This window comes from Rhineura floridana, chromosome 7 (genome assembly GCF_030035675.1).
Source record: "Rhineura floridana isolate rRhiFlo1 chromosome 7, rRhiFlo1.hap2, whole genome shotgun sequence".
Classification (NCBI taxonomy): Eukaryota; Metazoa; Chordata; class Lepidosauria; order Squamata; family Rhineuridae; genus Rhineura; species Rhineura floridana.
In genome coordinates, this window is record NC_084486.1 from 128,727,193 (window position 1) to 128,750,263 (window position 23,071).

Below are 23,071 nucleotides of genomic sequence, written 5' to 3' on the forward strand. Positions count from 1 at the left end.
TCATTAATTTCAGTGGGTCTACTCTGAGTAGGGCTTAGCAGAATACAACCCCATTGTTATTAAGGTTGTGAAAATTACTGCTTTGGAATATAGCTTGTTATTTAAAATACATGCATATACACAATAGGAATGACCAAATCTGTCAGTTTTGGTTTCTTTCAGTTTCTCATTTTTCCCAATCCTAAATTCAGTTCTCCATATCAGTTTGCAGCATTTTTTTTAAAAAAAATGTCCTGAAAATTCATCAGCATTTTAGTGCAAATTTCTCCTAATGTACACATTTTATGAAGCATTTTTTAAGAATTAGAATGCATTCTTGTATGTTATTTTAACTAATATATGCATTTTATGCACAATTTCACCAAATATGTGTATTATTTTTTGTATACTCTAGTGGGCTGAAAAATATAGAGAAATGCAAATTTTGCAGGATGGCTGCATTTCAGTTTGCCTATAGTTTAGGAAAATTCTAATTAGGTAGGTTCATCTTTAAATGCAATCTGAATCAAATGTCTCCCTCATACACAGTGACTGTTTGCAATGGATGCCTTTTGACTCAGTCTTCAGCACCTTCCATGCTGCTGCTCCCTTCCTGCCAGCTGAAAAATAGGGACTATATTCACTCAGTCTCACAGCAGTTGCACTGGCTGCCTTTGATTGACTAATTGATAAATCACACTTTCTGCCCAGAGGCACTCAAGGCCAGTGCAAGTTTTAAAAACAGGTCTTAAAACCATAAAACTATGACATATAAATCAAATAAAATACGATTTTAAAAAATCAAGGAAAATCAATGCCACTCCTAGCAGCACTCAGCAAGAATACTCCCAGGTAATATTGGACTGGTAACTAAATGTCTGCTCAATTGCTGGGAAACTTTTCAGAATGGGAAAGCTTTAACCTGATGGTGGGAGGTAGGGATTCTCCTTGGTCTGAATGGCATTTTGCATGGTGGTTCCAGTTAGTGAAGAGAAAATCTATATTTAGTGCTCTCATCTTTTCTGCTGGAGGGAACGATGGGTCAGAAAGCAGAGTCAACCCACAGATCTCAGGAAATACATGAAAGAAGTGCATGAAAGAACATCTCCTAAAGTCCTAGGCAATTTTATTAGCTTCCAGGCAGAATTCAGGATTTTGGACAGGTACTGGCATTTCTATATTTATTTATTTATTTATTTATGCATCTTGATCCTTAGAAACCCACACCAAAGTTCTGCATAACTGGCACTTGACTTCGGTAAAATTAAGCAAATGTACACATTTGCATGAGAGAGAGAGAGAGAGAGAATCTTTTTTAGAGATATGAATCTATCGGAAAGGATTACTTTGATGGGGATGTATAAAAATTCTGGCTTACTGGAAAGAAATAGCTGGATTTACTTCTTATAATATATGTAATAAAATAAGTGGTGATGGGCTGGAAGAGACTCCTATCTAAAACCTTGAACAGATGCTGCCACTGCCAGTCAGTGTCAGTGCCTGACAGAACAATGTCCTCCTAGAGTATAAAACAGCTTAATCAGTAATCTGATTTAGTGCTATACTGAATCCTGTTCTCCTGCTTCTCAAAAGTGTCATTTGCCTGCAAAAGAGTCTTCCATTTTTCTGCTTCTTTTGCAGGCTGTTTTAGAATGTCTTTATACTTTCAGTGAGTGAGGGATTGAGCTAGTTTATTGTTGCAAAGTGACTGTGGGTGGTATGCATGCTTTCCCCCCCAATTAAACATATCCCCAACACTCTGCAGCCTTCTCAGAAATCCTTCCCTGTATCTTTTAAAAATATGTTTCTGCACTGATTTCTTTAAAAGTATAAAAGACCTCTTTAAAAATAACAGGACCTAGGTACATATCATCATCATCATTATTAAATGTGTTAGTTGCTTGTTGCCTAAAGGTCTCCACAACACTGTCAAAAACACACATAAATATAGCATAAAAACAGAACAACAAACAACCACCCCCATATAGCCACAGGAAGTTACACTTTGGCAGCAGACTAATAACAATGTCATCTTAGTATATCAAAAGTCTGGGGGAGAAAAATAAGCATTTTACCTGGCCCAGAAAAGATGTCAATGAAGGCACCAGGAGGACCTCGTTTGGTAGCCCATTCTACAATGGGGAGCCACAACTGAAAAGGCCCTCTCTCTTGTCACCACCCTCCAAGCTTCCCTCAGATTGGAGACCTGGAGAAGAGCCTCAGATGAAGATCAAAGGGTCCAGGTAGGTTCATATCAGGAGCGGTGTTCCAGAGGATACTGGGGCCATGAGCCGTAAAGAGCTTTACAGGTCAAAACAAGCCCTTTGAATTGGGCTCACAAGCATACAGGCAGCCAGTGTAACTGGAACAGAATTGGTTTTATATTATCTGCTTGCTTCAAACCCATCTACCATCGGGCAACTGCATTCTGAACTAACTGAAGCTTCTGAACCATTTTCAGAAATGGTGGGCTCTTTCTGGTATGCAGAAGAATCAACTTCTCCAAAAAAAGGGGTATTTGTGACCAGGTGGTAATTGTCACAAACCAATAGGTCCAGGGTGGTCTTTTTCAGGAGCTATTGGATCACCGCCTCTCCTAGAACCTCTCCCTTTCACAACCATGTGTTGACCACACACTTGGCAAGCTTTAATAAACCAAGCTTTAATAAGCCAAGAAGGTCAAGTGGACACTTCCCTGGCCACATTGTTGCAAGCACCGTGTCCACGTCATCAGGCCACATCAACTGAAACTGATCCCAGTGGATTCCATTAGTCAGCGGGGGCAGACCATTTTAATTGTTTTGACATTGATGTTATTGGATGTTGCTTGCAGCTTTGGAGAATTGTTTTATACCAATTCTTTAAAGCACTGTTCCTCAATCTTAGGTCCCCAGATGTTATTGGCCTACAACTCCCATCAATCCCAGCCAGTTTAGCCAATGGCTAAGGATGATTGGAGTTATAGGCCAACAACATCTGGGGACCTCAGATCTGGGAACAACATCTGGGAAAACATTTCAATATAGAGCTGGCAATCCTCTTTAGCAATTATAAACATTCCTCCAAAATCTCTGAGACATACTGGGTTCCATAATACCATCCTAATTCTATGCAATCTAGCACTCACCCCATTAATTCATGAACCTGGACAACTACAAGTTTCAAGATTCAAGGAACCTGCAGAAAGAAAGAGCTATTTTTAAGCTCTGTTAAATGATCAAATTGATAATGCTTACTAAGAACTGAACCTGGGACACTATGCTTGCAGATAATGTATAACTCAGGTGTTCTAAAATAAAACAAATGGGTGTTTATTAAAACACCAATTTCCAGAAATGCTTAACAGAGTAGGGGATGGGAGACTATGTACATAAAGGAGCCATTTCAATAGAGAAACCATGGTTACTTACATATCCTCTATTACTTCTGATTAGGTTTTGAATATTTCTGACATCAAACTGACCTTACAGAGTGACGACAAAGCAGCAACCGGAGGATGGATACAAGCTCTGCCTTATTGGAAAAGCCAAATGACAGATGGTTAAATTAAAAAAAAATGCGACCAAATGCAGGAAGGATGTACTCTCAGTGAAGTATGTAGAAAGCTTCCCTTTAAATTATATTTGGACATTTTCCATTAGCATTTTTTCCCTCAGCATAATTGTGAGGCTGAACCCATCCGGAACTAATTTGAAAATCGGAGGTTAATGGTCACAAAAGATGACTTGTTCCAATTACACAGAATATTTTATAAGTTCACTCCCTGTGCAGGTTTCCATTTTGAATGCTGTTTCTACCTGTCTGTCAGTGACCAAAATAATTAAGTTTTTAACTGTTAAATTGTTAACATATAATTAGCATGACATGAATCCATTTACACGGATGGAATATTTTTACAGACTCTTTTGTATAGGTGGGAGATCTCTGAGGAAAAACATCGATTTAATAAATTTTGTTTTAAAAACAATGATTTAAGGAACATTTGCACCCTACATAGGCAGTTTCTATGGGTGCAAGTGTATCTGTGCCTGATGTGTACTGGGAAGGCTCAACACTTTCTTGTGAGGCTAAAGTTCTTTCACAGAAGGCTATGGATTTTTTCACGTCTATACCTTTTACAGTCAGATGATTCTGTGTAGGCACCTGACCAAGGGCCAGCACTCAGAGCCCCTATAAATAATCTACCCAGGCATGCTCCATTCATTGGCCTTGTTATGTGTGTTTATGGGGGAGGTTCTCCCCTTCTAAGGATATATTATACTTCTGCAAATCTGCATGCATACCTTCAAACATTCGCGGGTACTAAGAAGTTAAAAAAAAAGAATAGTATTAAAATATGTTTAAAGTAAAAGTGCTGGATTATATTCCATATAGCACAATGGGGAACTATCTATCAGTGCAAGGATTTCTGCTTGTGCAATGGAACACTCTCCACATCTCTTCCCCCTGTGTGCCCCCTAAATATGATCTAGGGGTTCCTCTAACACCCTGGAACAGATTTGGGGAGGGTGTGGAGAGAGCTTGGGGGGAGGATGGGGGAAGTCCCATTGCACAAGTGGAAATCCTTGTGCTGATGGGATGTGTTCATTTAGTACCACTCATTAAACTTCGTTCCCTCTCTCCACCTATGGGTATGTGTGTGACTCAGTTTGCAGGTGTACATCTATTGGATTTTCTTCAGTTGTTCTCTCTCCCACACCCAGTCGTGATTACCATCACATGAGGGGGAGAGCGAGAATAAACCCATTGTCCCTGCCCCTTCCATTGCCCCAGTTTCACTGGCTTCATCACCATCCATATATGCTGAGAAGGGAACGCAGCTCCAGACAGCCTTCTCTACTTGGATATTGTACTGCCCTACAAATTTGTAAAAAATCCAAACACAAATTGGGTTGGCCTTTCACAGTCCAATCCACTTCCTGTGGAGCTTGGAAGAATTTGGGAACATTTGCTTCTGAGCATATGGTAAGTGGTGGCAACACCTGCAATCAGCCCAAGTAACAGAAACAAGACATGTGCTGTGATGATCTTGTTTTAACAGGGAGGAAGCAACAATATTAAGATACAGTTGATACAGTTCAGATAATCACTTTAAATATGTTTGATTTACTTTGCAGTTTTAGTGAAGTTTCCTATAGTAAATCATTTTCATTTGCTTCTGTTTCTGTGAATATGGGAAGTATAGCAACACTTAGCAGCACTAAAAAAAAGCTCCAAAAGCAATTGTGGAATAATGGCACTGACTGTTCTGCAGAATAGTTTCCAGTGGAGTGTCTCAGTTTGCACAAGATAAAATAGTGGGAGGTGAAATATACTCTAGCAAAATTCTAGGTGTGCTCTATGTTTTTAATTGGTCATGCCCACCTTTCCTTAAGCAGAGTAATTTAAGCCCATGGCAGTAAAGTCAAGGGAGAGAAACCAGACAATTCCCGCCATCGTCAGACCCAAAGGCTCTGGTGATGGTGGGCCTTTGCAACCATGCCAGGGAAGACCTGGCATGGCTTCAAAGCCCCTTCCCTTAGGTGTGACATGGCCACGTGTGCCTGCAGCATAGGGGGTGGAGTAGGATGGCTATTTAAGCACTGCTGCATCTCCCCTCGGCCTTTTTCCGGCCTTACATGCAGCCACCCACCCTCCCTTCAGGGCAGTTCAAGTTTAACTGGTTGCCTCGGGTATGGGTAGGATTTTTTTAGCTTGCCAGCCTTCATTTGCTGGCAAGTTTTTTGCCTACCCTGTACTGTTCTTCTAATTTGGCTGATTTGCTCAGTTTTATTTGGCTTAATTGGATTTGGCTGATTTGTTGCCTGGCCTCGTAGTTTAATCTGTAAATAGCTTATTTGGTCACGTTTGGTGGATATGTGCAGAATTTTACAAAGTAGGGTTTGGAGACCACCCTTAAGCATCTTTTAAGGTGATTGGTGGGTTCTGAGGTCTGCCTTCCAGGTTGTGCGGCCTGTTGGCAGGATAAAGCTCACCTTTGGGGCTAACCTGTAACACCCACTCGGGGGGTGGAGCAGGAAGGCCTCCCTAACCACCCTGAGGGGATGGGGCCTGGAGAAGGGGCTTGGGCTTGGACCACCCCTTTCCCATGGCAGGGTGTCCTCGCCCGAGTGGGTATGAGTTACGTTCCACACTTGTCTCTGCAGATCATTTTATTATGCAATCAAGCATGTAATTGGCTTTATTCCAATAAACGTGGCCCTTGATTTACCCACACTTCATCTTGTCTTGCCTCTTCATTTCCTGGCTATGTGCTGCAAAGAACAATCCAAGGTGTGTTCCATGTTTGTTTTCTTGCCTGAGAACAACATGGCATACACGTGCAACAAGGGCAAGCTCGTGGCACTTTTGGAAGAAAAAGTGAGAGGCCTGAAAGAGCCAGTGGCCACACTGAGGACTATAAGAGAAGATGAAGACTTCTTAGACAGAACGCTGGAACAACAGCAGCAAAGAGAAGTGGAGGTGGAAGAGCAACAGCATGAGGTAGCAGAAGAGGAGACTGCTTTGGAGAGGAACAACGAAGTGGAGGAAACTCAGTGGGAAAGGGTGACAGTTAGGAGCAGAAGAGCTAGAAGACGCCCTTCACCAGTGGAACTATGGAACCACTTTCAATCACTCGAGGATGAGACTGGAGGACAGCCTGTGGTGGAAGAATTACAGGAGACCCTGTGTGACAACGAGCAAGAGGCTGAAGCTCAATCAAGAAGGGGCAATGAAACCACACCCCACAACAAGAAGAGGACTAGTAGTGGGAGACTCCCTACTGTGTGGGATCGAAACCCAAGTACAGGCATACCCCACTTTAACGTTCGCAATGGTACCGGAGAGTATACTTTAAGTGAAAATAAACTTTAAGTGAAGCAATTGTCTTCACTTGTACTGCATGCAATCACCACTAGATGGCAGCGGCGTCATGCCAATAAAGTGTGCGTTATTGCGAAGCGTGCAAACGTTAAGCGGAGTATGGGGACGTATGGAGCATGTACGTTATAGCGAGGCGACGTTAAGTGAAGCAACATTAAGTGGGGTATGCCTGTATGCAGAGAAGCTCCATGGTCTCGCCAGGTAGGCTGTCTACCAGGAGGATGGATTAGAGATGTGACGGAAGGGTTGTCATCACTCATCAAGCCCACCGACAGGTATCCCTTTCTCCTCATCCATGTGGGAACAAATGATACTGCCAAACAAAGCTATGAAGAAATCACATCAGACTTTGAAGCTCTGGGAAGGAAACTGAAGGACTTTGGGGCCCAGACAGTTTTTTCATCCATCCAATACTTAGAAGAGGAGTAGAAAGGGAAAGAAAAATACTCCAGGTGAATGAATGGCTACGAAGGTGGTGCCGACGTGAGAGATTTGGATTCTGGGACCATAGGCTATGCTTTCTGGAAGATGGACTGCTGGCAAGTGATGGGTTGCATCTCACAAGGACTGGGAATAATGTGTTTGACCACAGCATGGAGAAGTTCATCAGGAGGGCTTTAAACTGAATCCTAAGGGGGAGGGAGATGTAAATTTGGTGGTAATAATTGATGAAGGCTTGTGCACAGGAACGGGAACAGGGAGATCAGCTCTAATAGGGCCCAGTAACAGTCCTCAGAAAAATGTAGTAAGGAAGCCAAGCCATAAATCACATAGTCTTCGATGTCTGTATACTAATGTATACTACACAGAGCATGGGAAACAAGAGGACGAACTTGAACTCTTAGTACAGGAGGGCAATTACAACTTGATAGGTATAACTGAAACTTGGTGGGATGACTCCCATGACTGGAATACAGCAATTGGAGGATATAACTTGTTCAAAAAGAACAGAAGGAATAAGAAGGGAGGTGGAGTCGTGCTATATGTTAAAAATATATATCCCTAAACAAAAATACAGGAAGATGAGCTTGGTAGCTCCACTGAGAGTATCTGGATTAAAATTAATGGGGCAAGTAATAGGAGTGTGGTGCTTGAAGTCTACTACTGACCACCCAATCAAGGAGAAGACGAGGATGTAACTTTTGAAAAGCAAATTGCCAATGTTTCGAGGAGGCATGATGTAGTAGTAATGGGAAACTTCAATTATCCCCCACTGGGAGACAAATCTGCCAAACATGACTCAAGTTGCAGGAAGCCAGAGTTTGACTGAACATCAGGAAAAACTTCCTAATTGTTAGAGGCATACGACAATGGAACCAATTACCTAGAGAGGGAGTGGGCCCTCCGACACTGGAGGCATTCAAGAGGCAGCTGGACAGCCATCTGTCAGGAATGCTTTGATTTGGATTCCTGCATTGAGCAGGGGGTTGGACTTGATGGCCTTATAGGCCCCTTTCAACTCTACTAGTCTATGATTCTATGATCGAAGAATGTCCTCAATGGCAGGACAGGTGGAGGATAACAATGTGAATGTTACAACGGCTGTGAAGGCGGATGAAGGCTGCATCATATAAAAGACTTCCAATCATCATGGTATCCATGCCATTGGATCAAAGCATTTTTCTGTCAAGATTGTGTGTTGATCATTGTGTGCCGATCTGCCCACATAAAACAAATTCACACACAGGCATCTTCCATTATTTTGGAGACAAACTTACTCGGTCATGAGTGATCACTGCTGACTGATGACACTGACCAATAAAAAGGCATTGATATTAATAAAAATACATTTGACACAGATTACTGGGATGAATAATGAGAGGAATATAATTTTCTAGGTTAGATTATCTGTAGAAACAGTAATAACACAGAAAAGAAGCAAAGTAAGAAGAACACCAACAAACATACAAAAATGTAATTCTCCATCTTTGGAGATGGCAGGAGTTGCCACCACTCACCATATGCTCAGATGCACATGTAACCAAATTCTTCCAAGCTACACTGGAAGTGGATTGGACTGTGAAAGACCAACCCAAATGGTGTTTGCATTTTGACAAATTTGTAGGGCAGTCCAAAATCTCAGAGTGGAGGTCAGGTCTCCTGCTCCCCTGATGCATTCATTATAGCTGCCCAATTTCCCTGCTTTTTGAAAGTTTGATAGAAATATCTGTTGGCTATAGGTACGTTCTGAAACCATACGGTTTTTTTGCCTATTAGTGAATCATCACTTTCCAACAGAAGCCAGTGTACAATAAATGTCCAAGCATTTGAAACAGACACCCCTAATTAGACCCAGAATGCATTTTGATTATTCCTTTTTTATTTTCAGTGGAACATGTGCATGTGTGTCTTCAGTCAATAACAAATTATTGCTTTTCATTGAACCCCGGAATGAATTTGATCACAAAGCTGTATTATCCAATCGTCTGGCAGCAGCAGTGTTCTCCAGCAAGTTAAAGTAACAAAAAATATTCCATTTTTTAATTGAATTGTAATGGTTTCCTTTCAGATTCAGAGGACTTCCAAATGCACTGCTTTCCCCAGTTTTATTCAGTCAATACTAACAGGAAAGAAACTTAAGAAGTTTTCCAGGTTGGTACTTTTTCCTAGAATTCTATAAAGCCCATATATATTTTTGAGATCTCATCTTTAAAGTACACTCATGCTGCCTAAAAATAAATAATTACTAAATTGGGGGATGGGAGAGGTGCAATTCAATACAGCAGGCATATTCTAGTGCAATAGGGCTTCCCCTCCCCCACCAGCCTCCTGTGTGTCTCCAGCATCTGCTTCAGATGGTTGGGGAACCCTCCAGAGCAGGGGTTTATTTTTGGGGGGATGGCTGGGTGGTGAAATGAAGAAACAAGTCCTGCTGTGCTTGTGGAGTTCCTCTTGCACAAGTGGGTGGACACGACTGAATCTCACCCATATAATTTTCACAGAGGGGGGCAGGAGCGAGAGAGAGAAGGGACACAGAAGAGGCAAAGAAACCAGAATGGTTGGGATGGCAAGGAATAATTTATGAGAGAAGAAGATGGAGAAAATAGAGAGGAAAGAGGCGGGATGCAAAGGGAATTTGTATCTGTCCAGCTGCCTCTTGAATGCCTCCAGGGTCGGAGAGCCCACTACCTCTCTAGGTAATTGATTCCATTGTCATATGGCACTAACAGGTAGGAAGTTTTGCCTGATGTTCAGTTCTGAAGACACTTGGGACCAGAGGCAGGGATGGAGGTGACACCTCTTTGACATTTTTGAATAAGCTGAGAGGTGAGGCTTACATCATTTCCAAGCCTGGCGTGTTTATTTGATTGCAGTAAGCTTCATGCCAGGGCTTCTGATTCTAAGGTATTCTACTGCAGCTTTGCAGCACTTTTTCAGTAATAGCCACACCACTTTCAGACAGTAGCCGGAGCTGCTTCAACATCTCATGGAGTCAGGAGTGAGCTCAGACTAAAATACAACCTGAGGTGCTGCTGCTGCTACTCTCTTCTTTGTTTTTCACCAGTCCCCTCCCTGGGGTTGCTAGACTGCTTTGAAACAAGTTCTTAGTGATGACCTGGAGTGTCTCACATTGCTTCTGTTATTTTCTCAACACAGTATAGTGGGGAAATTATTATTTTTTAGAAATAGAAAATAAACAGTTCTGCTTGATATCTGGGACTAAGTGGATACCTGATGTGTTTTTAATCCTACCAAGCGCCACAGGCCTAATAAACTACTTTAAAACCTCAGTTAATGAATCCTGCAGGAATTTTAAGGCAGGTTTTTTAAAGGTGAAACTGACCAGCTTTGCTATGCTATGGATAAACTCTCAAGCCTGAGCCTTTGCTTTAAGATGAAACTGACTAGCCTGTGCATTTGTTTTACATAAAGAGATATCTTGCTTTCTCCCAGGGCTAGGGAGGGAAGGATCCAATATGTTTCAGAGGAAGGGAGGGGGTGGGTGCTGGTTAGGCACCCTTTAAAGCCCCTGTTGAAGCTGCCCCCACCATCTATGAGCAGGTTTAGGAACCTATCCCTATTCTTTCCACATTGTTCCTACCTCTGGTACCAAAGTTTCTGTTAAGGAAGTAATGTCCAGGAACGCATCTACTTTGTTAACTGAGATATTACTGTAATTAATGAGCCATGTAAGTAATCTGTGTATTTAAGAAAGAACAAATCTGTCCATTTTGGTTTCTCTTTAATTTTTCAATCTGAAGTTCAGTTCCGCATCCGTTTCCATTAAAAAAAAAGCCCTCATAAAAATTAATCATCCTCTGAATGTATATGGAAATTAATCATTTTAATGTGAATTTCTCTGAATGTATATGAAAATTAATCATTTTAGTGTGGATTCCTCTGAATGTATGCATTTTTATATATTTTGTCTAACATACACAAGCGATTTTCTGATTATAATGTATTTTTGTACATTTTCACTAAAATATACTGTACATTTTGATGAACATTTTCCTATAATATGCACATTTTGTAGACTTCTTTTTTTTTTCTTGGAGCATCAGGACTGCATCAGGAAGTTCAGAGAAGTGTAAATTCCAAAGGTAGCTGCATTTCATTTTGGTTCTATTTACAATGAAGATTGTAAAGTGAATTTAGTTTGTGAACATTATATTCCATATAAATGTTATATATTTAGGAATAAAAATATACACAAATGCAAATGAATGACAGCAACAAAATATATTTTACAATTTTCATTCAAAATAATCCTGCAAGATTAATCCTACAAAATTAATCCTACAAGGTTAGTCACTATTGCTTCCATTTCACAGAGGCCAAGAGAGAATTGCTGCCATCGACAGACCCAAAGGGCTCTGGTGATGGCAGGCCCTTTGCAGCCATGTCGGGAGGACCTGGCATGGCTTCAAAGCCCCTCCCTCTCAATTACAGTGTGGTCCACCCTCCCTTGGCCTCTTTCTGGCCTTGTGCATGACCAAAGCGGGTCGCAAGCTGCATTGGTGCTTGGAGGCCTAGGCTTGCAGCCTGTTACAGTCAAGCATGGGCTGGAGGAGAGAGAGGCAGTGGTAAGGCTGATCGGATTAGTGGCGGTGGAGGCAAGGCTGTGTGGGCCTCAGGAGAGTGGCTGCAGCATTGACAAGGCTGCATGGGTCTGTGGCAGGAGAGATGAGGCAGTGTGGGCCTGACGGGCACTTGGGGCTGCTCTGGCCTCAGGAGAGCAGCCACAGCAATGGCAAGGGTGCACATGGTGGAGGCAATGGTGAGGCAGCATGGGCCTGACAGGCGCTAGAGGGGGAGCAGTGGCAATGGTGCAGTGAAAGCCTTGGTGGGCTCTGCAGGGCCTGTGTGGTTTGGAGGTGGCAGTGGTTGGGCCTCAGGCCTGTTGGTAGCTGGGTGAAGGGGGCCAGGCAGTTCTTGCTTGGCAGTTTGTAGGCTGTTTGGGTAGTTAGGCAGTGATCATTCTGCTGCCTGGGTGGTGGCAACCATTTTAAGCCATTTTGCTGCCTCATGTGCAGTGGCCATTTTGGGGCAGCCATTTTTAGGTGGCCTTTTTGGCAGGACAGCCATTTAGGAATGTTTTGGTGGGGTGGCAAAGGTTATCTTAATTGTTATCTTAAACAACAGAATGAAATTCAACAGGGATAAATGCAAAGTTCTACACTTAGGAAAAAGAAACCAAATGCACAGTTATAAGATGGGGGATACTTGGCTCAGCAGTACGACATGTGAGAAGGATCTTGGAATTGTCGTTGATCACAAGCTGAATATGAGCCAACAGTGCGATGTGGCTGCAAAAAAGGCAAATGCTATATCAGGCTGCATTAACAGAAGTATAGTTTCCAAATTGTGTGAAGTATTAGTTCCCCTCTATTCAGCACTGATTAGGCCTCATCTTGAGTACTGCATCCAGTTCTGGTCTCCGCACTTCAAGAAGGATGCAGACAGACAAACTGGAACAGGTTCAGAGGAGGGCAACAAGGATGATCAGGGGACTGGAAACAAAGCCCTATGAGCACAGACTGAAAGAACTGGGCATGTTTAGCCTGGTGAAGAGAAAACTGAGGGGAGATATGATACCATTCTTCAAGTACTTGAAAGGCTGTCATATAGAGGAGGGCAGGGTTCTCTTCTCGACTGTCCCAGAGTGCAGGACATGGAATAATGGGCTCAAGTTGCAGGAATTCAGATTTCGACTGGACATCAGGAAAAACTTCCTAACTGTTATAGCTATACAACAATGGAACCAGTTAACTAGAGAGGTAGTGGGCTCTCCAACACTGGAGTCATTCAAGAGGCAACTGGACAGCCATCTGTCTGGAATGCTTTGATTTGGATTCCTGCATTGAGCAGGGGGTTGGACTTCATGGCCTTATAGGCCCCTTCCTACTCTACTATTCTATGTGGGTGGCTATCTTGGGAGGGTCTTGAGGCCATCTTGAGGGAGGTCATATTGGGTAGGTCAACTGCAGACTGCCATCTTGGGAGGTTCTGGAGGCCATCTTGAGGGCAGCCATTTTGTGCAGGTTATTTACAGAGGAAGACTGTTGTGAAAGTGGCCGTTTTAAGTAGGTCTGCAAAATTTTATTGGGAGTAGTCCTGGTTTGTGGTGCTATGCCTCCCAAGAAGAGTGCAGGTGCCTCAAAGGGAAAGGGGAAGGCATTGAAGTGGCCAGCTGAGCCGCCACCTCCTCCACCCCAGAAGTCCTCATCCTCAGAGGATGAAGGGCCTGATATGGCCTTGGTGTTAGCCCGCATTGAGTCATTGGAGAGGTGGAACAGGCAACCTCTGGAGGCTAGTGGGAAGAAGGCTAGGGCAGCTAAAGGTTCACAGGATAAGAAAGGTCAGTATGGCACTGATTGGAATTCTGTTTTAGACCGATTAGCTGTGTCCTCGGGTCAGTTCGCATGTCCTTATTTGGCACCTGGAGTCCGATGGAGTCGGTAGCTTCAGGGAATCCTGTGGTGGAGGCTGCTGCAGCTTATCCAGGTTCTGGTGAGTTGACTACTCCAGGTAATGTGTGGGGAATGCCTGGGTGGCCTGGAATGTGGTCTTGGGCCATGCCTTGGGGTGCGGCTCAGGGGTGGCCTTGTCTTCCTTATGCGTGGGCTGTGTCTGCTGGGTATGGGAGGGGTATGTCTCCTGCGGTCCAGCAGCACTCTATGAGGGGGCGCCCTATCTCACTGCTGATCCGTTGTCTTCTGTTCGGCCAGGCACTGTTCCATTTGGAGAGACGACAGCTCCTTTGGAAGCTCACTTGTTGTTGGCAACAATGGAGTGTATTTGGAAGGGAGAATACGTAGATGTGTTTTCCCTATTATATAGGAAGCCTGAGCAAAAAGAAAAGGATAAGGAGGATGAGAGGGACAAGGAGAATTTTTTTAAAAAAACAGTGAATAGGACCTGGGGTAATTGGATGGCAGGATTTTTAATTTCCATGGGGGTAGTGATCCAGCGCCAGCCTATAAATGTGGCAGCTTTGGTGAAGTACCTGGATATATTTTTTAGGGTGCATACGGAATTCATGGGGTCAGCATGGCTGGCCTATGATGAATCTTTTAGGATGAGGGCAGCAGTGGAGGTGAACCTATGGTGGGACAGAAAGGACCCGGCGTTGTGGTTGCAGTTCATGACTGCAGCTCAACCCCTGCAAGGGCAGATAGTGGGCATTTACTGGGTGAGTCTGCCACTGTGGTGCCTTCTTGTGGGTCAGCGGGGCAGGGGGTTCAACCCCGCCTGCTCTTTTGGGAGTTCAGTGTTCAGGGCTTTTGCAACAGGAACCCATGTAAATTTAGACATGAGTTTTCCATCTGTACTGGCTCCCATGCTTTTACCAGTTGCTCTAGAGCTTGGGGGTTTAAAGGTTTTTAGAAAGGGAAGAAGCCCGGATCTGGAGGGCAGCCTTCGGGTAACAGGTTCCACCCTGATTAATATTCAGCTACTTTTTTCTTTGCTCCATCAGTATCCTAAGCTGTTATTTGGGGGATGTTTTCATATGGTTTCAGGGCCCTTCATGTTTGGACATTTGAGGTCAGTAGTTGGAATGGAACTAGTGGTGCAGGAGAAAATAGCTAAGGAGGTAGCTGAAGGTAGGGTACTAGGTCCATTTGACTACCCTCCTATGCCCACTTTAAGGGTATCCCCAATGATTTGCTTTTGCGGGTCTGGCAGGCTCACAGCAGTGTTTCGACCTATGTCTTTGTTTTGACTGGTGTCTGCTGAGCTAGGGATGCCTTGGCCATGGGGAAAACTGAGGGCCCTTCACCTGTGCTTACCTTTCTTGACTCAGTGGCGCAGACTTGCTGTTTACCAGCAATGAAGTTATGGGAGTTGAAGAGTAGGGTGACTGGCGTTAGATGTGCCAGGAATTTTGGAGCAATTTAATTGGGTTTCTTTTGGCAACGGAACTTATTATTGGAGGCAGAGTCTAAATTCACTCAGTTGCCTCTGGGGCTTTGGGCTTTGGGCTTATTTTTCAGAATAACTGGTGTGTAGAGGCATGGCCAGTGGAATGGGCTGAGGCTGTTGGGCTTTCATGGGCTTTGGGTGTCTTTATGTAGTTTCAGCTATGCAGCTGTTTTATTTCATGCAGTGCTATTACAGCATTTTGGGGGGCTTTTTTGGATGGGAAAGTTGCTTCCCCCCTTTTCCTAGGAATGGCAGGTCTGGTTGGACTTTGGAGGAGGTGATGTTTCAGTAAGTGGCAGCTGTGGTCACATTCACACCAGACATTGATTCCACTATTATTCCACTTTAAACAGTCATGGCTTCCCCCAAAGAATAATGGGAAGTATAGTTTGTGAAGGGTACTGAGAGTTGTTAGGAGACCCCTATTCTCCTCACAGAGCTACAATTTGCTATAGTGGTTTAACAGTCATTTTCTCTTTCCAGAAAACTCTTGAGACTGTAGCTCTGTGAGGGGAACAGGACTCTTGTAGCAGCTTTCAACACCTTTTATAAACAACACTTCCCAGGATTCTTTGAGGGAAGCCATGACTGTTTAAAGTGGAATAATAGTGGAATAACTGTCTGGTGTGAATGTGGTCAAGGTTTGGATTCAGTTGCACGAGTCAGACTGACCAGAGGCACTGAGGGTTGGTCATCACTATGACCTCTTCCCCCGTACACGGGCTGTGTCCAATCCGGGCTATAAGCTCATTTTTGCGGCTTAGAGGTAAGTCTAGAGGGTTGTTATTTTGTCACCAGGATGGTCAGCATGTGATTAAGTTTCGGTTTTGGTCCATTGTCAAGTGGGCCTTGTCACTATAATCTGACCAGTTTCTGAGATGGGGAGGAACAGAAATAGCCGTGTTTGAGACTTGTATCAGGAGTAGCAAATACCCCTGAGAAGTAGAAGGGATGGACTTTGCACATGGTGCATTGTGTCCAAGGCTGTTGTGGCCATGATTTACTCAGGATCATTTTGTCGTTTTTTTCTATATTTAGAACATGCTATATCTAACCCCAACTGATCTATTGCTATACTGAACCAGTAAGGGCTGCTCTGATAATAAAGAAGCAGATTACCCAGTATGGGACGTTATGGAAACTGCTACTTGCTTTACAATAGAGTGCAGTGACTGCTCTCTGCCTTTGAGGAGCTGACTGAAGCTTCTAATTATTGTCATATTTAGGGTTGGATCCCGTCCAGTTCAGTACGCACTCTTTCAAGATGGGTGTGGCTTCTACAGCAGCTACGTTGGGCTGTGGGAGCACAGCCATGCAGGCAGTTGGGTGTTTCTCTGGTTTATGTCACGCCATTTGAAGGCCCTCATTAACCATGGTGCTGCTGAGCCTATTGTTAATTGTTGTTTGTGTTTTAACAGGTCGGAGGGTGCTGGAGAGAGTCAAGGTACTCATATGTGGCCACAGATGGTGTTCTGGGCCGAGAGGAGGGCATCGCAGACCGAGCACGGAACCCAGTTGGGGCGCAGCCATTGCGCTTTGGTCCAGTGACTGGGTAGATGTGGCATGCTGTGGGAATGCTTCCTATTAACACTTTGTGATGCTTCATTGGTGCAGCACCCTCCACAGGTTTTGGCTATCCATTTGGGAGGCAATGGCCTGGGAATGTTGAAGGGGAAAAACCCTTATCATTCAGGATTTCCTGGACTTTGGGGGCATATGTAGAAGGTGGCCTGGGACCATGATTGTTTGGTCCGATATCCTCCCGAGGAGGAGTTGGAGGGGTGGTATTGACCCCAGGAACCTGAACAAGGCTCATACAAAAATGAATAGGGAAGTCTGGCTCACCCTTGCTGATATGCTGTTTCACGCAACAACACACACACGTCAACAGAGCGAGGTAATACATCATCCGGAGGTGAAGTGTGGCAGGGCTGATCTTTACCGGCCAGGAGGTGTTCATCTGTCTGATTTGGGTAATGATCTGTTTTTGACTGATCTGTGTGAAATCATTGGTCACAGGTGGGGAAAGAGGGACTAAGCTGAGGCTCGTGCTCTTCTGTGGCGGAGATGTGCGGGAATTTCACAGGGTAGGGTTTGGTGAGCACCCTTAGGCACCCTTTAAGGTGATAGGTGGGTTCTGAGGCCTGCTTCCCGGTTGTGCAGCCTGTTGGCAGGATAAGGCTCACCTTTTGGGGCTAACCTGTAACACACACTCAGAGTTGTGCGGCCCTGAGGTAGGGTTGAGCAGGAAGGCCTCCCTAACTACCCTGAGGGGCTGGGGCCCAGAGAAGGAGATTGTGCTGGGACCACCCCCTTTTCCATGGCAGGGTGTCCTCACCCAATTGGGAAAGAGTTAGGTCCTGCAATTTTCTCTGCAGATCATTTATTATATAATTAAGCCCTTAATTGGCTTTATTTGAATAAACGTGGCCCTTGATTTAACCACACTTCATCTTGTCTTGCCTCTTCATTTCCCAGGTATGGGCTCCAATAAGCTCGCTTGGTGGAAGTGAGACTTGAAACTAGGTCCACCTCCCAAGCCACTTGCTAATATGGGCTCTAGTGTTACAGGTGCTATGTTGACAAAATAACCAAAGAATTCAGTGCAGGGGTTCCCAAAGTATGGCACATGGACCACCAGTGGTCCACAAACTTCATTTAGGTACTCCATGGCATGTCTGCATCAAATATTCATTTCAATTTTTAATTGTATTTTTGTTGATTCTTTTATTTCTTATATTGTATTTTATTGTATTACAATTTGAATTCTATGGAATGCAAAGTCCATGAAATGCAAATTGTAGTATGATAAAAATAAAAGAAATAAAAGAAGCAATCAACGTGATGTTAAAATCATACAACATCTAGCACAGCACAATTGCTACAACAGCCAGAAAAAGTATTACGTGGTCTTCCAAGACAGTCCGCTAAGACCATTGTTTTCAATTGGTCCATGGGGGGGGGAGTTTGGGAACCACCACTCCAAAACAAACCATCTTTTGTCTTTCAGAAAAATGCTTTAGAAATATGTTCAACAGGTTTTAGATGACTCAGGTTTGTGCTACAATGACACCATAGCAAGCCAAACCTTGAATTGTGGGAGGACTCAATAAACCTAAATTATTTCCTTCTGTTTTCTTTGAATAATGTCAGTTTCTGAGAAAATCCCTATTGCACTGTCTGACAATTCCAGGGAATACAATAGCTCAAAATATGTTTTCTATTTCTATCTCTGTCTCCCCCACCTATTATTTTCTTTAAAAAAAATAGTTTCAATAGCTGAAATGATCGTTTTCTGATTTTCACAAAAATCACTTGCAATGGCCTTCTGACAATTCTAAAAGCATACTTGTCAATTGGAAATGGATACTCTACCAGCAGAGGAAGTGCATAAGTATCCTTGCACATGTTAGGTTCATTTTACTTTATCATCTGCTCACTGGGAGAGGCTGCCAAGTCTGAACAAATCATATTTATTTAGTTGTTAAAGTGTTCCTTTCTTCTAAGCCAGTAGTGGCAGCTCTTTCAGAATCAGGTGAAAATGCTTCAGTTTCACTCTTTAAGGATGTTTCTGTGAATTTGGAGTTCACCTCAGAGAGATTTCTTTCCCTCCCCTCTTCAGATGATGGAGCTGCTGCTATATTGTAGCAGAAAGAATGGGTGCCTCTGCTTAAGAACTGGCCTGATTTTGAGCATAGTAGCAATGATCTGAATAAACCAGGAGTGAAGCTATACAACTGTGTTACTTCTGCCATGTGCAGTTTATGTATTTCCAGCACACCTCTCAGCTGTGTGATAAGAATGAATTCACTAATAGGCAAAAAAGACCTTGCAGCTTAAGAACATACAAATGGCAAACAGATATTGTTGTTGTTGCTGTTTATTTCTATGCCACCTTTAGGCCAAAAGGTCCTCAAGGAAGCTTACAAAAAATAAACACAAATACAGAATACACATAAAAAAGTACAATTTACAAAAATTAGATAACAAAGTATATTTTTATAATTTCCAAGTCCTTTTTATTGGTCAATGTCATATGATGGTGAACGCGTTTGTGTTTCAAACTAGAGGTTATATTCTGTTTCTATTTTGGGAGCATTAACAGTTGAATCTGAAACTGCAGCTTTGATGTAAAATCAGACTGATTACAATATGTTTCTACTTAAGCAATGAATCTAGCTGTTGGGGGGGGAAATAGCCTGCCCAAGATGCATGTGTCCTGCCTGCTATGCTTAAACCACTCCACTTAAGGAAGGGTTAGGGAGTGGGAGGAGAAGGTGAGGAAGGGTAGGGGTAGGGAGGAAGGTGAAGGGGAGAAGGGGAGAGGGGAGGAGTACGGGGACGGAGGGGAGGAGATTGGGTGGGTGGACACTGGGCAAGGGAAAACCCCTTTCCTTCCCAAAAGGAAAACACTGTTATCATTATATTTCAGGGTTTCCCCCACCTTTTTATTTTACAGCAGACACATGTCATCTCCCACTCAAATTTAAACCAATGCTGACCCTGATTAGCTAAGCCAAACAGCTGTTAGTCTGCTGTTTAGAAAACTGACAGTTGGTTCTTACTGAGCATGCATGCGCTATCATAGGGTGCTTTCACACTGCACTTTATTCCGTTATTCTGACGATTTATTTCCTGTTAAATTGTGCATAAAATTTGAGCTTTCACACAACATAACGGGTAGCTCCGGAATTCTGGTGGAATGTAGTGGAAGTTTAGCGCTAATTTCCGTGATAAATGATACCACAAAAATTCCGATAGCAGGCTGGGAACCTGGAAGATTGAGGGAGTTTTGCACTAGCTGCCGCTGCTCACATGACAGCCATCCCAGCATGCAGTGCATTCCCGCCCTTACCAACAGCCGTCCCAGCATGCAGCCTTCATGCGCTGCTGTGCTGCCACTGCTGCACCTCCCAGCCGATCCCAGCTGCTCCTGAGAGCAGCCTGTGCTGCTGCTGCTTGTGCTGCCACGCCTCTCAGCTGATCGCGATCATGCCTCTTTCAAAATCCCCCCCACGCAGAAGGAACAAGCAGAGCTTTTGAATAGAAAAGGCGGGAAAAGAAGCAGTCTTCTAACGGCCACGGTAGGTGAGAGTGCTGTGTGAAAGACAATTGCGCGAAATGCCGCTAAATTGGTACTGCAGTGTGAAAGGGATTTTTGAAATCCGGAACGAAGTGCTAGATTTTTAATCCATTAAACTAGCGCTATTAGCCCCATGTGTGAAAGCAGCCATAGACTCCAATGTTAAATTTCTTAAATTAATTAAAATCAGCCATGCATATTTTTAACTTTTAAACTGCAGAAGAAGAAGGTCAGAGTATGCACCAAGGTCAACAATAAGATTACAGGTACTCTGTGCACATGGTTGATTTTTAATTAATGTCACCAAATTATGAGACCACTGACAGAAAAAAGTCCAACAGGGGTCTGGATTTTTTTACTCTTGTTTTAGATTTTAAATTCTGGATTCTCTCTGAGTGTTTTGTGTATCACCATGAAAATTTAGAGAGTTGTTAAGCAAGCATTTCTCATTGCAGGACTGTAAGTTTTGTATGATTTTGTTTTGAAATGAGCTTATGGGGAAAAAGCAGTAAGGCATGGGGGTTATTTTCAATTTAACATGGTAGAATGCAAAAACTCTATGCTGGCTATAGTATACAGCCACTCTTGTGGCTGTATTCATAATGAACAGTAGAAGCTTCCTACACAAGAGGACCTGAAGAGGGAATCCTAGACACTAAGAACATAACATGAGCCCTGCTGGGTTAGATCAAAAGTCTGTCTACTAGTACAGCATCCTGTTTTCTGCAGAGCCCAATTAGGTGCATATAGGTAACCCATGAGCGGGAGATGAAGGAAATAGCACTCTCCTAGAAGTAATCCTTCAATGTAAGTAATAGTTATGGCTAACAATAAAATCACAATAATAATAAAAAATGTGTGTGTGTGTATAGATAGACATATAGATGATTTGCTTCTGTTTTCCCTGAACAATATCAATATGGGCAGTATTCAACAAAAAACCACAATGCTAGTGCCCCATCTCTTTTCCCTGTACGTGAGCTCTGCACCACCCACAAAATTTGCTTTGGAACAGATTTAGGGGGCACCCAGAGGAAGGAGAGGGGGAAATCATTCCATTGTGCAAGGATAAATCTTTGTCCTGACAGTATGATCTGCTTAGCTCTGTGTTGAATACAACCCTTATATTCCAGACAAATTTGCAAACTTCTGCTCCTGCTTGTTTCAGGAATACTGCAGTGGAGGGAATTTCTGGTCACTTTCACCCATGTATGTTTCAGGCCATTTCTACACCAATCTGCATTTGTTAAAAAAAATCACACAATGAACACATTTAAACTATTCTGTGTATTTATTAGTTACATTTATAGCCCACCTGTCTGTTGAAAAGAATATCCAAGAAGGCTAACAGCAACAGAATTCATAACAGAAAATAGCCAATTTACATAAACTCATATACATTTTTTAAAAGCAAATAAGAAGTCAGTAAAAATGGTGGCCAGTTTAAAAACTTAATTAAATTTAAAAGTGTAGGTTTGAAACACAAAGCAGCCGCAAAGAACAGACCTACTCACCATGCCAACGGCCTCTTTAAATAATAAAAACGGAACCAGGGAAACTGTGTTATATAGAATCATCAAGCTCAGTACTGTCAGTGGTGACAGTGGCTCTCCAAGGTTTCAGTCAGGAGTCTCTCCCAGCCCTACCTGGAGATGCCAAGGACTGAACCTGGGACCTCTACATGCAAAACAGTTGCTCTACCACTGAGCTATGTCCCTTTCCAAAATAAAAGGTTCTTTACTTGGGCTGTGGGGACACTAGTCACTTCAAATGCCGTGAGAATGTTTTTTCTGGCTTCATTTTGAAGCGACTCAGCCCTCTGCTGGCCACATCTCCCTTCCCCACTACTGACTTCAGACCTTTCAGGATCGGCCACAGCGAAGTGTTGGACCAATCACTGTTTCTGCCTGAGCCAGAGCTTGGAAAAGTTACTTTTTTGAACTACAATTCCCATCAGCCCAATCCAGTGGCCATGCCGGCTGGGGCTGATGGGAGTTATAGTTCAAAAAAGTAACTTTTCCAAGCTCTGGACTGAGCCTGCAGTAAAGCGTTTCCATTGGCCACACCTGGAAGACAAACAGATTGATCTTACCAATCAGTTGCAAAATCTGCCTGAAGTTGATTTTTTTTAAAAAGACAACAACACTCAAGCTGATCTGAACAGGGTTTTAGAATTAAAAGGGGTGGGATTTGATTGGCATCATGTTTTCAGAAAAGAGAGGTGGAGATACACTGGAACCAGCACAACAGTAAGTGTGTCTCTACCTTTGGTTTATATAGATTGAAGTAGAAAGCCAGCTATCTAAAATGCATGCAGCCCCATCTTACACAGTCATTAATTCCATGGAGCTCAATGTTATTTTATCTCAAATAAGTGTGCATAAGACTGCAGCTGAAGTTGCTGAGGCATAGTTTGAATCCCATAAATAATTCTGTAATATGAATTAGCACAAGGTCAAAGAATCAATCATTATTATGTATAGCGTAAATGTTTCCTTTTTTAAATACTTTCCGATTGATGCCTACCAAAAATCACTTTTTAATGCACTTCAGATGAAAATGACTTTCTTTTTTATTTTTTTAACCCTTAAAGATTAGAGTTGGGTGGGAATAATGGCTAAAATGAACCACAATCTATGTCAGACCCAACGAACAGAATGTGCAGGACTGAATAGCAATTATTCCCAGGCAGAAATTCTCAAGGGTTTTATCAAAGGCCATCATTAATTTTCATTCTGGTAAATTTTTGCAAAAGCAAGAGTTCAGTAATCTATTCCT